Source organism: Pelodiscus sinensis, chromosome 1 (assembly GCF_049634645.1).
Source record: "Pelodiscus sinensis isolate JC-2024 chromosome 1, ASM4963464v1, whole genome shotgun sequence".
NCBI lineage: Eukaryota > Metazoa > Chordata > Testudines > Trionychidae > Pelodiscus > Pelodiscus sinensis.
Genome location: NC_134711.1, coordinates 73,589,546 through 73,606,656, shown reverse-complemented (window position 1 = coordinate 73,606,656; position 17,111 = coordinate 73,589,546). Strand labels below are relative to the sequence as shown.

Sequence of the window (17,111 nt, the reverse complement as noted above, 5' to 3'; positions counted from 1 at the left end):
CCACACAATGGCACTGGGCAGCCAATGCCAGCCATCCATCCACCGCCCAGTCCCTCAGCTCCCAGAAACCAGCCAGGGGCTGGAAAAAGCAGGCACCTTCCTGGACTAGTGTGGAGATCATGGACCTCATTGAGATTTGGGGGGAGGCCTCCAATGTCCATGATCTCCGCACTAGACAGAGGAACACGGCCATCTACGGCCAGATAGCTGCCAGCATGGCCACAAAAGGCCACATGCACACCTAGGAGCAGGTACACATGAAAATAAAAGAACTACGGCAGGCGTATGCCAGGGCCACACAGAGCAGCTCCCCAACAGGGGCAGACACCTGCTCCTATTTTGATGCCCTGGACCACATCCTAGAGGGCGGGATGGTCCGTGCCACTCCGAGGGGCAGTGATCCGGGAGCAGAGGGCCCTGACCAGGGCATGGAGGAGTGCCAGGAGCCACAGGAGCCGAGATGGAGCAGGCCACGCCAGCAGCCTAGTGTGAGCACGTGCTGTTCCACCTCTGGGCAGGTGGCTCCAGCTGGCTGCCACACAGGGGCCTTGGCCTGTTAGTCACATGCATGTGTGAAGAGAGATGACATGTCCTGACCCCAGGGTAGGACTCAGCAAGTCGCCCTCCCTCCACAAGGCCATTCTACACAGAGGCAGGGGACATCTCCCCCCCACCTCAGCCGCACTATACACAGCACAAGGGCATGGGTGCAGTCTCGGGGCTGTTCCCACTCCCAGGGATAGACGGACATTCCAATCATGGCCTCTGTGCAAGCACATCAGCTCTGATGGTGCAGGGAACGGTCATCCTTACCTTGCAGAGGGGGGCTGGGCTTCATCCACTGTGTCCCCAGGGATAACTGACCACTTCTCTTGTTTCTCCACAGCCACACCAGCTGTGTGTTCAGGGTGCACCAGCCTGCCTGAGACATGCTCCCACACCTGAGGACTCCACAGGACCACCGAAACAGTTCCTTCATAATTCTTAGATGAATATCATCTCATCTGGTGACTTAGTACGATATTATTTATCAATTTATTTCAATACCTCCTCTACTGACACCTCAGTCTGAGACTGTTCCTCAGATATGTCATCAAGAAAGAATAGGTCAGGTGTGAGAATTTCCCTCATATCCACATGAAAACCCATGCAAGGAATGAATGTATTGCAGTGTTTTATTGCAGACATAAAGCAGCATGACCAAAATAGAAAGAAATCGATTCTTCTCAGTCTTCATCCCATCCCTTTCCTCAAGTTCCTACACACACACACACCTCCATTCTCTTTTCCTCACACAAACACACTCTTTCTCCAACTCAACCTGCACTATAATCTGCTTTTTTTTCTACTTGAAAAAGGAGTAAATAAATTTATCTTTAGCTACAAAAAACAAGTACAAACACTTTCCAAAGAATGACTCTGAGAATTACTTAAAACATCTAAAACATACTTAAAATGCTTAAAAAATTACTTAATCCAAGATACTCAAATCTGGAAATCGTGGATGACCCATCATCTCAAGGACTGGCACACTGACAACAGGATTATCTGGCTTTATTGACTCTCTCCTCAGACCCTATACTACCAACACTCTTAGCTATCTTCAAGACACCACAGACTTCCTGAGGAAACTACAAAACATCAGTAATCTTCCTAAAAACACTATCCTGACCACCATGGATGTAGAAGCTCTTTACACCAACATTCCACGTGAAGACGAATTACAGGCTATCAGGAACACCGTCCCCAATGACATCAGTGCACACCTGGTTACAGAGCTCTGCGACTTTGTCCTCACTCACAACTACTTCCGATTTTGGAGACAATTTGTATCTTCAAGTCAGTAGCACAGCCATGGGCACCTGCATGGCTCCACAATATGCCAACATCTTTATGGCTGACCTTGAACAATGTTTCCTCAGCTCTTGCCCCCTAGCATCCTTACTCTATTTATGCTTCATTGATGACATCTTCATCATGTAGACCCATAGGAAAGAGACCCTTGAAGAATTTCACAGGGATTTCAACAACTTCCACCCCACTATCAACCTCAGCCTGGATCAATCCACATGAGAGATTCACTTCCTTGACACTACAATACAATTAAATGATGGACAAATTTCCACCACCCTAAACTGGAAACCTATCGACTGCTACACTTACCTTCATGCCTCTAGCTTCCATCCCAGACACTTTTCTCAATCTATTGTATACAGCTAAGCCCTAAAATAAAACTGGATTTGCTCTAATCCCACAGACAGGGTGTGCCTAGACTAAATGGCTCCGTCGATGGAGCCATGTAAAGTAGTTTATTCAACATAGTCAATGAAGCGGGGATTTAAATAATCCCTGCTTCATTACAATAAAAATGGACGCCGTGCTGTGCCAACAATCAGCTGATCCGGCACAGTGCAGCAGTCTAGACGCAGAGTGGTCGACAAGAGAAGCCTTTGTCGACCTCTCTGGTAAACCTTGTTTCACAAGGCAACAACATCAGTCATTATAACATCAGTCACTACATCAGGGGCTCATTTAACTGCACATACAGTAATGTGATCTATGCCATCAAATGCCAGCAATGCCCCACTGCCATGTATATTGGCCAAACTGGAAAGAATTAATGGACAGAAATCAGATATCCATAAAGGCAATACAAAGAAACCTGTGGGAGAACACTTTGACCTTCCTGGGCACTCATTAATGGATCTCCAAGTCACCATGTAGTTTAAGGCCAACAGGGAAGGATTGGAACTTAACTTCATTTACAAGTTTAATTCTTATGCAAATGGAATGAATAGGCACATCGGCTGGCTTGCATGCTATCTTCCACATCCCAATGACTTAACCAACCAACCAAACAATGGAGGTGCCAATTGTTCCTATCAGCCTCTTGTAATGACTTTGAACAATCTACTCACTGTGGCTACATGTACACTAAGAATTTTCTCAGTAAAAATATGCTAATGAGGGACTAATTTGCATGGGTTGTGATCTCATTTGCATATTTTCTGCAGATCCATTTTTGCACTGGGGATTTTGCACAAAAACAAGCAATGTGGACATCCACACTGCTTGTTTTTGCGCAAAAACCCCAGTGCAAAAATGGATCGGCAGAAAATATGCAAATGAGATCACGATTCATGCAAATTAGTCCGTCATTAGCATTTTTTTCCGAGAAAACTCATAGTGTAGATGTAGTTTGTCTCTTTTTTTCCCTTTTTTCCCTCCTACCTCCCCCCCTTTTCCTTTATTTATTCTTGGATCTGGAGTTCTAATACTCCAGTCATCTCATGAAGTGGGTTGTGCCCTTGAAAGCTCATGATACCATCTACATCTTTTGTTAATCTTTAAGGTGTTACTAGACTCTTTATTGTTTTTTAAGTTTTTCCTGTCACAGACTAACTCGGCTACCCTTCTGAAACTTTTAAGCCATCTATGTCAATGAAAACACAAGTTCAATGTGATGAACATTTGCCCACTAAATATAAATAGAATTAATAATGATTTACACAAAGAAAAAATATTGTCAATGGAAAATAAATGAACACTGATTATTAATTCTCTCAATTCCCTCCACCTTCAGTAAAATTACATTTAATCAGGAAAAGTTCATTTATTTATGGCCCGAATGCAATAGCATGTAATTCCATAAGCATTCCCACCTCATTAGTATTAATGAATATCAGAAGTATTGCCCCTTGGCTGCACAATGATTACTGATAGGGGGGATACTTTGCATACAAAAGCGTTGTCCCAAGGGTCATGAGTCTTTGGGCTGGCAGTATAATGAATGGAGTGTTAATTGGTTTAGTAATGTCCAGTCCATGATATCATCACTCTGCACATAAAGAAGCCAGAAGAAATATGTGAATCTCTAATAAGAATCATGGAATAGTGAAGAAAACGTGTTGAAGTGGAAAAAAGGGGATATGAAGAGACCCAGACTACTGAAAGGGATAAAGAAGAAATATTTCTAAAAAGGAAAGTACAAGGATGAATATAAAACTGAAACCAGATTCTTAAGAAAATAAAAACATCAGTTTACTACAGGAAACTCACAAGGAACATCAAACGCAGCAATCCCTACAGCAACTCCTTCAAAAATAAATACACCTGCAGACAGAGGAGTATAAAGACAAGATGAACCATCTTCCTGAATTAGGAAATATGTATTCTTAAAAGAAAATTCATTTCATTTTCTATTGTTATGCCACTTCATGGGTAGCAACGCAATCATGTTTGGGCCCAGCTGAAATCAGCTCTTTCTTTTTTACACTCGTGCTTGGAAATGACATTTCTTTGTGTTTCCAGAGCATTTGTCTCTTCTTCATACTTCACTATATTACAGCATAGCTATCCATGCTAGAAAATAAGATGCTCTGCCTACATGCTGTTAACATTGCATATATACTTTGTGATGGGGAGAGCATACTCTGCACTGAAGAGGGGGAGGCTAAGACTCTGTGGGCAGAGGAAGTCCCACCCCTTCACCCAGATTGGGCATGTTCCAAGTGCTGGAACAGTATAAAAGGCAGCAGAGCAGCTTAGTCTGGGCTGACCAGTGAAGGAGAAAGACCTCCTGCCAGAGCTCCTGAACTGCTGCAGCCAGCCACCCTGCCGGTGAGAACAGGAGTTCCAGGAGATAGCCACAACGCAACCACCATCGGATTCCAATTTCCAGGAGAAGTGGCTGATGATCATCTGGAGGACCCAGCTATCACATGGGACGTTGATCCAACCACAGCGGTCGGAAGTAACCCAGGGAAGGTGCAGGAGCAGCCTCTGCCACCCAGGTATTCTCAGCGTGTTTTGGCTGGATTCCCCACTGAGGGAGTAGCAGACCGTGTGCTGCTCACAGGGCCCTGGGTTGGGACTCAATGGAGCATGGTGGGTCTGTGTCCCCCGTCCAGGCATTAGCCCCAACTGCAGTAACTCTGGCCAGTAGGCCATACTGCTCTGGACTAACGGCTACAATTTACTGACTATTGCCAATAGGCCATACTGTCCAGGATCGAGGGCTACTATTCACTGACTCTGGCCAGTAGGCCATACTGTCCTGTACTGAGGGCTATTTATTGACTCTGGCCAATAAGCCATACTGGCCTGAGTTGAGGGCTACTATTCACTGACTCTAACCAGTAAGACATACTACCTTGAACTGAGGACTTTATACCAACTGTCACGCTGCCTGGCAAGCAGGGCCACTTATGGACTCAGATTTACACAAGGACTAGGGAAGTTTTGCAGGTTATAGAGACTGCCAACTGCCTTGGTGACTGAGGAGGCGGCAGACACGCCCCGGAATATGGTCATTCCAGTGATGGGGAGTGCGTGCACCACTACATACCTATTCAATGGAAATCATGGACAAAAAGAGTGAACATGTTGGAGACCCTTCATACAGATTTCTAGTGTGTCACTTGTGTTAGGCAATGCAGATTAATGGTAACAAAACCCCAAGGTTCTGATTTGCTTCTCAAAATTCCATAGTGAATCCCAATAATTGAATTAACTATATCAGTGGCCCAGTGGACCTTTAGAATAACTGTGTGCCCTTGAAATAATAATGGGTGACTCCTAGATGTCATCTTTCTTTGGATTGTACTTACCAGTTCTTTTGTTGTTCAGATGTTCTGAGGCTGATGAAGTTTGAAAAAGATACTCAGTGCTAGTGGAAGAACTCTTAGACTGAACTGGACTGAATACAGCAGTGCTGCCCAACCTTATTACATAGAAATGCCACATAAACCTAAGCACATATTTTAATAAGATTTAAAGTCATGTATATTGAGCTATATTTTATGTACTGCTTCTTTTGTATGTATTTAGATAATTTGTTTCTATGTACAGTTTTATCTATTTACACAACTGCATAAATGAAAATGATGTAAACATGTTAAAAAAGGCTAATGAATTAGCTGTTAAAATTTTGTGTTGAAGCATGCCCTGAGTCTTATGACGTGCTGTGTTGGGCTATAATTCTTGGGGAGTATAGGTTGGGCATGCTTAAAATAGAACATAGCAATTTTGAGATCTCATGCCTTAGACATACAGGAGGTGAAGAAAAGTTTCTTTACCCCTAACAGAGACCCTGATCAGTAGAACTTCTCCAGATAGAATGGTGATCCATTGATAGAGCCAAGTATTTCTTGGCACAAGCAATTCTCAAGTTACTTTGTATGTAATGTTAATCATATCTGGAATGAGCTATCTGCTTCTGTAGTGATGAAATGTGTTCTTGTGCTGGAAGAATCCCCAGAAGACATACAGTCTCTTTGGACTCTGGCCATACACTATCTTATTCCAGTACTAGTATTAGGACAGAAAGTCAGCGGACTGCAAACCATCCTTTCACTCAAAGGCACCTTGGACACAACAGAGAACATGACCCTTACCTTTATAAACAGCTTTATAAAGAGCTGGAAAAAAATGAGCCTGTTTCTTATTTTATGTAAATAATTGTTAATGAGGAGCCCAGATCACCAAACAACGAGATCTTAATTAATCTTTTGTTATTACAGCACAGATATGGGCAATAAAAGGCTGCGGTTCATCAGGGTTATCCATTATATACATTATATTTATCTGCACCTCTGCAGGCAACAGTGATTTGTGGCCAATGGGAGAAGCAATCCCTCGTACCTGCATAGGCTCAAGTAAATACGGCCCACAAGGAGCTAACCTTGTAGATCAGCTCTGGCCCATGGGATGATATTTGCCCATCCCAGTTATAGCATAAAAGGAAGCAACTCTCTTTTTCAAAGTGCTTAGATTTACCACTCATTTAAGTATCATCATGTACAGATCATAATCTTGTTATAATGCTTTTTTCCACTACAAGCAACTCCTAACATTAATTTTTATGAATTCCATCCCTTTAACATTTTTGGCTCAAGAACCGTATCTCAATGGGGGTAGAATATTATGATGTTCAGTGTCTACACTTTATCATTACAGAAAGCATTTGACTTTTTATTTAATGTTTGTAGGAAGAAAATTAAGTTGCATACATTATTGGCTGCCTGGTTATTATCCTGTCATCTGTCATCACACTATACCATTTTCTATTGAAATTTATTTTAGGCTACCTATCAGACTTAATTGCCATAGTCTGTAAAACAGCCTTTGCTAAATAAATATCTATGACTTGTAATGCACTAGGACGTTTCACAGAATATTCAGAGGGGCAATGCCAACCAATCAGCCATGTAAAACCAGCAAATCTATTCTCTCAGTTGTCATAATCTTGAATTATAATACCGAGAAAGTAGATAAGACAAAGCCATGTGGTTTTCAAGCTCCATAAGAAAAGAAGCTCAGAGAATAAGACCAATAAAATAGAATACAACCAGAATGAAAATTTTTTTCAAGAGTATTAAAAACAATGGAGGGCAAAAAGACAAATTATAGTTAAAGCAACAGTTAAGTTTAAATTAAAGTTTTGTCAGAGATAGATTGGGTGGTTCTACGCAGCCCTCCCTTGGGGTCAGCATCAAGCAGACCATGTACACAGGCTGGAACAGACTGCAGCTTGGATAGATTCCTAGTGAACCATGATACTTGTGGATGGATTGTAACACCCTGATTCCCCTGATGTAGAATAGCTGTGCAACATCTCCATTGCAGGTTATTGATCTGAAGGAACTTTCTGGCCCATGACGTGTGAGAGATTACCACAAGGACTATATACATGCACAAGGTATGATGTAGATTGGGATGAGATATTCTTTTCCATCTTGTAGAAAATTTTCCAGTTATACAATGATCCACTATTTTCCCCTCTCCTTTTCCAAATGATTGTTATGCTCTTGACTGTTGTCCAGGACCCAGTAATAATGGACATAATTTTCATGCTTATGTACCAAATTGTGGAGATTGTGCAGTGCAGGTTTCTTGCATACCAATTACGCTTAGTCTATTTTGTCAACACCTAACCTTTAAGACTCTTTGTCACAAAGGCACAAAGATTCTATGAGTATTATGCAAGCATATTAATTTGATTTCTATTTAGTACTGCAAGGCTATAGGCAGACTCAAAGATTAATTGATTTTGCATAATCACTTTCAAAAGCAATTTCAGATAGTGTCAATGTTTTATTTTGCTGATCATTTTATTTACTAATGTCTATCAAAACTGGTAAAGTGAAATATGAAACCACTTTCAAAATTTAAACTTGCTGAGCAGGAGAAAACTATGGAATATAGAACTACTACTATTGCTGCTTTTGTTCTCATTTTCACTGTTACTGAGGACACATAGATCATTAAGAGTATTTCTAATGATGACTTTATGGTGTTGTCAGATTTGCCTGTTGTTTTGGAATATGCTCATGTATTAGGGTTACTCTTCCGAGGAGGGGTATTAATTCTATCAATGTGCTCCTTGTGTTCTCAAATAGAGTATCTCCCTTCTGCCATTTCCATCCTTGTGGAGCTGTCTTACAAGATTTAGGTTCCTCAGAACTGGGTTCTTCCCAACCTAGAATCAGAAGAATACACACATGCACACACACGTACTAAAGGAACAAATCTAAAAGGACCAATTAATCAGCACTCACAAGCTAACTCCTTACATGTCTCTGGACTCAGTAGACTAGGTTGCACAGCAATGCCAACCTGAGATCCTTGTGTGCCCTTGGACTCAGTAGGCTGTGTTTAAACAGCACTTTAAGGTACCACCGACACAAACCCTCAGGTTGAGCACTTCTTTATCCCCACTTTCACCCCACAACAATTTTGCTACTAACCCACTTGATGAGCAAACCCCCACAGGATTTTTGGGAGCTACAGGGATCTTTAGCTTATGTCGAGGAGCATTGTTACAGAGTGTATGGGGAAACAAAAAAAACAATAGCCCCAATGTGGGGAGAGGGAAGAGAGAAAAAAAAGAGAAAGAAGCAACCAGCTTAACTATGAAAGTTATTTATTTCCAGGTTGTAACCATACAAGGAGAGCCAAATAAACAAAACCGTTACAATATTAAATCTAACTTAAATCTGATTACAACTGTTAGGGTTAGCAAACTATAACTGATCACATAAGGTAGGGGCAGGAGAGAGACAGAGGAAAAAAAGTGATCTCACCACTCCATGAAGCGTGAGTCAATGTGGGTTCCCAGAAGGTCATGGTAGCCTGGGGTCCAGAATGTTGGAGGCAGGGAGAGCAAAGCCCCAACATGATCAGTGAGGAGAAGATGAAGTCCCAATGTACCTGATGAGGAATTTAAATCCAGGTATCAAAACACTTTACTTGAGCATGGACAGGGGGATTGGTGGGGAAATAACAATGGGTCAAGAAGGAACTCTAGATTTGTTTATGGGTAAACAGATGTCTCAAGGGACTATCCCAAAGTTGTTAGGTTAGACAATAGGGACTGATCATTCCTGATTACCTGTGATGTTTTTTGGGGGGGAGCTTATAATGCAATTAGACAGCTTCAGTATTTTGGATATAAATAGAGGATTTTACCAAAATTGGTCTGATAATTACAGGTATGGGTGTGAACAGGTGTGGGTTCATTAGCATCTGGAACAGAGATTTCCCATCAGACATTGCTTTCCTTCTTTCTATGTCCCAGTGTTCAATGCAGTCCTTGCTTCGGAATTGCTATTCTCCATTTTATATGCTAATTGAGATGCTTCCCTGTTCCATCTCCGATGCACATGTGGTTAGAGGTGTTCCTTAATCCTAACACCTTTGTCCAGAGAGGCTTAGGGGTGTCTTCCCCTGCCTTTTCATTGCTTTTCTTTATGGGTTTTGGTTCAAGTCAGGGCTGGTGGTGCAGGTGGAGAGTCTTCCATAAGTACTATGCCCTGATTTTCCAAGAACACTGAGGGTACGTCTACACTACAGCGCTAATTTGAACTAACTTAGTTCGAATTAGTTAATTCGAACTAAGCTAATTCGAACTAGTGCGTCTAGAACTAAAAACTAGTTCGAATTAGCGTTTTGCTAATTCGAACTAGCGCGTCCACACTGATTGGACGCAGGGGCGCATTTAAGGGCAGCTGAAACCGGTTCTGGCAGGGCATCAGGTCAGTAGTTGCTTTGTGTGGCTGCTGTCTGAGGCTATCTGAGGCTCATGCTTAAAGGGACCCCTCCGGACAGCCGGTTCTCAGCTTTTCCTGCTTGCTTGCCAACCTCGCGGAGGGACAGCAAAGCGTTGATCTCTGCGCCCGTGTGTGTCGGTGCTTCCCTTCGGGGATGCCGCTGCAGGTGGCAACATGGAGCCAGAACTCGCCCTGCACCTTCTGGTGCACTTTCTGGACTTGCTGCTGCAAGCCTGCCAGCAATGGCTCGAGGCTGCCTGGCACCTCCTGGTACACGTCAGCCCCCTGCCTCTCCACCTGGCCGCCCTAGGGGCCGTGGAGGAGCTGCGGCGGCGCCCCGGCACCAGCGTGCCCCGCCGCATCTGGCGTCTGGACACCAGCAGCGACTGGTGGGACCACATCGTCCTGGAGCGCTGGGAAGACCGACAGTGGACCCAGAACCTCAGGATGAGGAGGGACACCTTCCTGGAGCTCTGCGAGTGGCTCGCCCCTGCTCTGTGGTGACGGGACACTCGCATGAGGCCCGCTATCCCCCTCCAGAAGCGGGTGGCCATCGCCCTCTGGAAGCTCTCCACGCCGGACAGCTACCGATCCGTAGGGAACCAGTTCGGCGTGGGGAGATCCACCGTCGGAGCGGTGCTCATGCAGGCATGGCACTCGTCGGCCACTGCGCCGGGGGGAAGGAGGGCTGCAAGGAGGGGATGGGCCGCCCCAGGGACAAAGGGGGGAGGGAGGAGGCGAAAGCGCCCCGCACTGGAGGGGTCGGTCTGTCCCGGCCGTACTACACGCCGCCAGGGGGGTTGCTTCCAGGAGTGGGGCGCAGGGCACTGCCAGGGCACGAATGCTCCCAGCCACCCGGGCACCCCACTGATTGGCACTTTGCTGTGTCTCTCTCCGCAGGTGGTCAAGGCCATCAACCAGGTGCTGCTCCGCTGGGTGGTCCGCCTTGCCGACCCAGACGCCGTCATCCGGGGATTCGGCGCCCTCGGCTTCCCCAACTGTGGGGGGGCCATCGATGGGACGCACATCCCCATCCGTGCCCCGGAACACCAGGCGTCCCGTTACGTGAACCGCAAGGGGTACTTCTCCGTGATCCTGCAGACCGTGTGTGACCACCGGGGACAGTTCACGGACATTAATGTGTGCTGGTCCTGCAAAGCACATGACGCCCAGGTGTACCGCAACTCCTCCGTGTGCCAGCGGCTGCAGGACGGGACCTTCTTCCCCGACCGCCACATCAGGGTCGGGGACGTAGACATGCCCGTGTGCCTGGTGGGGGATGCTGCCTACCCACTCCAGCCGTGGCTGATGAAGCCCTACATGGGGCACCTCAATCCCTCCTGCCAGGCCTTCAATGCCAGGCTGACCAGGGCCCGCATCGTGGTGGAGGGGACCTTCGGGTGACTGAAAGCCCGCTTTCAATGCCTCCTCACCCGTCTGGACCTGGCCGAGCACAACATCCCTCCCATGGTGGCAGCATGTTGTGTGCTCCACAATTTATGTGAGAGAAAGGGGGAGGCTTTCCTGCCAGCCTGGATGGGTGAGGCTGACCGCATGGCTGGCCACTACGGTCAGCCCCGCACCGCCGCCGTCCGGGAAGCCCAGCGGGGGGCCATCTGGATCCGGGAAGCCCTGCGGGAGAGCTTCCTGGTGGAGGAGGAGGACTGACCTCTCCCTGCATGCCCCACTGGGGCCTTCTTCCACCCTACCCCCTTCCGCTTTCCCCTCCATACCTTCTGTCAAATAAAGACACCTGTTTTTCAAACAAAAATGTCTTTTTATTTAACATAACTGGGGTGGGGCAAGAGAGGAAGGAGGATGGGAGAGGGGAGGAGGAAACCTGGGACGAGGGAGCTGGAAGGGGAGAGAAGGGAGGAAGGGAAAGGAAAGCTCAGGGGTGGGGGTCCGGCTGCCTCTCCTGTCTCGCAACACTGCGGGTCCGGGGGCGTCGGTGGGGAATGGTTGTGGAGGGTGGGGCAGGAGGGACGGGGGGTGTGGAGGAAGCAGGAGCGGGAGCACAGGGATCAGCAGGGGGAGCAGGAGGAGCAGGAGGAATTGGGAAGTGGTCAAGCAGGTTCTGGAGGTGGCCTCGCAGGGCACGGCCCTGCTCCTCCAGTGCCTCCAAGTTCCTCCGGCGCAGCCTCAGGTCCTCCTGGACCCAGTGCTCCTGGATGCGGAGCTTTTGCTCCAGGAACCGGAGGTGCCACCTCTGGTACTCCTCCTGGTTCCTGGCTCTCCTGCTGGCCCGGGCGCGGGCGGCTGCTGCATGCGGGGTGGTGCGCCCTGCAGTTCCAGGTGCTGCGGCTGTGGTGAAACAAGAACAGCGGTCAATTACCCCAGGGGCCCAGGTGTGTGAAACCCAGCTCCCCTCTGCAAGGCCAGGGCCCCTGCAGGATCCCCAGCTGCTGCTCCGTGATGGGCAAGGCCCAGGCGCACGGTCCTTGGGCTCCCTCTCGCCCCAGCCCCCCGTACACATAAAGGGAGCACGATGGTACTCACATGTGGACGCCTCCCCGGCCTCAGATGACACAGGCGAGCGGCTCTGTGGGGTGCCTCGGGGGTCCCGGGTCCTGGGCAGGCTGCCGGCAGGCTCCTGGCTCTCGGAGCCCTCCTCTTCTTCTTCCTCCTCCGTCTCTGGGAGCAGTCCCTCTGCCCCGGGGTCTATCACGTCCCGGGGGGCAGGGACGGCATGAGCCCCCAGGAGGTGGTCCAGAGCCTGGAAGTGGGGGCACGCCTCCGGGTCGGCCCCTGGCAGGCGGGCCCGGGAGTAGGACTGCCGCAGGTCCTTGATTTTCCAGCGCACCTGCTCCCGGCTGCGCTGGTGGCCCCTGGTGGCCAGGCTGGCAGCCATGTGGCCGCATTCCTGTGGCTAGTGTGGAGATCATGGACATTTGAGGCTTCGCCCCAAACCTCGATGAGGCCCACGATCTCCGCACTAGACCACGTGGACGCCCGCCTCTTGTGGCCCCGGGCAGGGTCCTTGGAGCCGCCAGGCTGGTCCCGGGAAGAGGGGGAGAGCTGGGTGTCATCGGGTGGCTGGCTCATGGAGTGTCAGCTGCTGGGTGTGCTGGCATGGGTGCTGGCAGGCTTGCAACTGGCACAAATTGTGTAGCCAGCCCGTGGCCCTTTAAGGGTTCCGGGGCCGGGAGGGGGGCAGTAGAGTTTCCCTGGTGTTGGCCAGAGTGGCCACCAGGGCAAGCTGGGAAGGCTAGCCTCCCACTAGTTCGAATTAAGGGTCTACACATCCCTTAATTCGAACTAGTAAATTCGAACTAGGCTTAATCCTCGTGGAATGAGGATTACCTAGTTCGAACTAAGTGCTCCGTTAGTTCGAATTAAATTCGAACTAACGGAGCGCTAGTGTAGCGCCTATGAAAGTTAGTTCGAACTAACGTCCGTTAGTTCGAACTAACTTTGTAGTGTAGACATACCCAGAGCTAGTGGGTCACAATGGTCCATGAAAGGGAATGAATTTCAGATACTCATAGACTTAAGTGGATGATTACTGCATATTCTTAATCAGTTCTTTTCATACTCTCTTTGAACATGCTTCTCAGGAATAACATTTTTTATTCTTACCTTATTGACAGCTTAATAGTAATTGATAAGAGAAACCTCAGATATTGTGATTTTGTATATTTTGTTTTTGAAAAAAGGTTATTGCAGCAAATAATTATTGCTACGAGATATAAGGACTGCTGAGCCAGCTAGGTTTCCTCAAACCTGAATCCAAAGTGAAGAGTCATGAAACTTAATTTTAAGCTATATAGAAGATTTCCTGTTGAGTGTTCTGCCTACATCTATACTTCACAGCCTTGCCAAGTGATTAATTTAGCTTTAGTGCTGTTTTGTAGAAAAGGTAAGAAATTTTGTTTCATTTTTTTCCCTTTCAGAACACATGCTTTATCCACCCACATTTTGAAGGCAGTTTAGGTTTGCTAATTAATGTCCTCCATAATCTATACGGGTTCCCGGAGGAAATTGTGAAATGTAAAGCATACAAGAGAAATGATTCTGTTCCACAATTTCCTTATTCTTTAAATCCTTCCTACTTTGTGTATTAATGTCTCATTAATCACTTTGCCCCTCCAGGTTCAAGAGCTCAAGTGCAATGCAATGAAATAAAGTAGCATGTTCTGTTCACTCAATGTGCAATCTTTTATATGGGGTTAATAGGCAATTTAAAAAAAGGTCATTGAATGCATTGTTCTAGCTAGGTTAGCTTTCACTCACACCTTACCTGTTTAGGATTCTATTGAGCCTAAATCTACTTATAAAGCTACTCAACCATGTGTTTCTTGGGCTGTATAGCTGCACAGTGCTAGTCCCCTCCCCATCAAGTGTGTGGGAGTGCTAGTCCCCTCCCCATCAAGTGTGTGGGAGTGCTAGTCCCCTCCCCATCAAGTGTGTGGGAGTGCTAGTCCCTTCCCCATCAAGCTACCCAATTTTGATTGTGATTTATAGGACCACCTCAGCCAGCTTCCCTCTAGGTACTAAGTTAAAGCCTCTACATAATTTCTTTGCTACGGCAATTGTGCTTTTGGTAATTACATTAGACGATACATTGAGCAATTAAAGCAATCTCATCTCTCTAGCCCTCCTACTCTATTTGTTTGTGTCATTTGCCAGACCCAGTTACGGTCATAACCTGAATTTTGAACTCTTTGGATCACGGTGACTATATTTAGACAGTGCCCAGCACAGTAGGGTCCCAATCTGTGACAAACTGGAGAAATGGTCGGAAGTCAATAGAATGAAATTAAAAAGAGGACAAATGCAAAGTCCTCCATGTAGAAAGGAACAATGGGAAATGACTGCTGAGGAAAGAGTACATTGGAAAGAAATCTGAGGTGTCATAGTGAACTACATGATAAATTAGTCAATAGCGTGACACTGTTGCAAAAAAATTAACATCATTGTGAGGTATATTAGCATGGGGCAGGCACAATATAGTTTATGAGAAACATTTGGATTTGGGCTGCCTCAATACTCTGGGCCATCAATGTTCTGTGGCTCAGCAGGACCCTCAGGCAAAGCTACTGTAGCCCCTCCAGACACTCGAAGTGGCTAGCTGTTGGAGCCAATGTGTGTGTCTCTGTGCAATGCACCCCTTCAGGAGAGGTCTTCATGTGCTAACCCCGCCTCCAGCACAATCCTCACAGCTTGGGCTATGCTCGCAGGCATGTGTAGCACATGAAAACCCTCTGCTCCCCCACCCTCAATGGATATGCCACTCAGATGCACACTGGCCCCAGCAGCCAGCTGCTTTGAGTGGCATATGGAGCAGTAGCAGCCAAGGAGCCCACCCAAGGGTCCTGCTGGGCTTCTGGCCGGGAGCCACCTACACTAAGTGCCTCCCAGCCAAAGCCTGAATTTGCACCCCACCCTTTCTCTCCCCCAAGTCCCTACCCCAGTTCACAAATCAAACCATCTGCATCCTCTGATACACCTGCTCCACATCACAATCTTCTGCTGCCCCATGCAACTATATAGCCTTAGTGCAGAGCTTGAGAATGTGTAAGGTGCATGCATGGGCTGAACAGGCAATCTCTGCTCATGGGTGCACAAGGAACATTCACACTGGAAGTGGAAGTGTTTCACCCAAAAGGAGGATACATCTTAAAGATCTACAATTAGTACAGAGGGTGAAAAAATAAAACAAATGTGTGCACATTGTAATTTTCATAATGACACCCTGAATTTTTTATGGTTTGGTTTTGTTTTTATTTCCTTTTGTTCATTTGTTGGGAAAGAAAAATGCAACATAGCGACAGATTTGTAAAAATATAACATCACCAGGCAAAACCTAGCTGTTTTTATATAGACTTTGGAACTTTAGAGTGATCCTAAATGCTGGCCATATGTTAGTTCATTATAAAATTACATAACAAGGAAAATTTAGCTGCATACCCTCACCCACATAAAAGTTATTCTGAAAACACTGGCAACCCACTGCACGTCTCTCTTTTTTGTCGAAGGAATATGAGCCCTATTTCACCCAAACAGTCCATTCCAATTGACCCAAAATTCATTACACAAAAATTGACTCCATCGCTGAGATATACCTGAAGACTAGAATGTTTAGTGTACTGGCAGAAAATAAATGAAAACTTTTGCAGTTCATATGATAATACTTTCATGATATCATTGAAGTTACCTCATAAACCATAATGATAAACAGAAGGCTTTACCATTTTTCTACTGGGAATGCTTTACAGAAAAGAAGTATAATTTCCCTTGTGGTTTGCTGCACCATATGTAGTGTATTTTTATGAATATTTTTAGCAAACTATAAGATTAGACTGGCTATCCTCCCTTTTCAAGCTGCCAAGAAACCATGATATCACCACCATGTTTTTCAGAATTCTATATAGTGATAATATAATGAATCCAAATATGGGATAATTTTTTAATAGTAGAGCTAGTTATCTGTTCTCTCCATTAGGGCCAGATTATGCCCTGTCTAATTCTCCTATGCAAGGAAGAAAGTGGATTCAAGTGTAATTCATATGTTTATGCTGCAGTATGTGATTAACTCCCAAAGGAATAGAACAAAATGTTGTTGTTGTTCGTCCATCGTATTCGAAGAGGACCTTGACATCTAACAGGTTATGGACTGTTCATGGTGTGTCCGCAAATGGCTGATAAGGCCGATACGGGAACGGAATGTTCTACCACAGGTCGGGCAGACATGTGTGGGCACCACTGTTGCAGCTTTTGCAACTCTGGCTTTACGGAGTGCTCGCTTCTCTTGTGCTATGGTTGTCCTTCTGGCTTCAGATGTTTGACAGCCTTGGTAGATCAGCGTGTGCCATGTTGATCGGTCTTGTGCCAGGGTCTCCCAGCAGGTGGTGTCAATATCCAGGGACTTGAGAGAGGCTTTAAGCGTATCTTTGTATCGCTTCTTTTGTCCCCCGTGCGATCGCTTCCCTTGAAACAGCTCACCATAGAAGAGCTGTTTAGGGATGCGATGATCTGGCATCCTTGCAACATGGCCTGCCCAGCGTGTCTGAGCTTTCATCAGCAGGGTGTAAACTGACGGCAGACCTGCTCTAGAAAGGA

The 17,111-nt window shown here is 46.3% G+C and overlaps 1 long non-coding RNA gene across 2 annotated transcripts in view; it reads right to left on the bottom strand.

The window, feature by feature from the left end:
- The window catches only part of LOC142829974 (uncharacterized), a 110,680-nt gene that overhangs the window by 18,408 nt on the left and 75,161 nt on the right, over positions 1-17,111 (bottom strand). Inside the window, exons 2-3 of one of the 2 annotated variants that reach the window (XR_012904955.1) lie at positions 9,084-9,210; positions 5,951-8,479 (exon numbers count right to left, since the gene is read on the bottom strand). The exons of the other annotated variant lie outside the window; for it this stretch is intronic. This is a non-coding gene — a long non-coding RNA (uncharacterized LOC142829974). Of the gene's footprint in view, positions 1-5,950; positions 8,480-9,083; positions 9,211-17,111 lie in introns of those variants that run through there. 2 annotated transcript variants of the gene reach the window in all.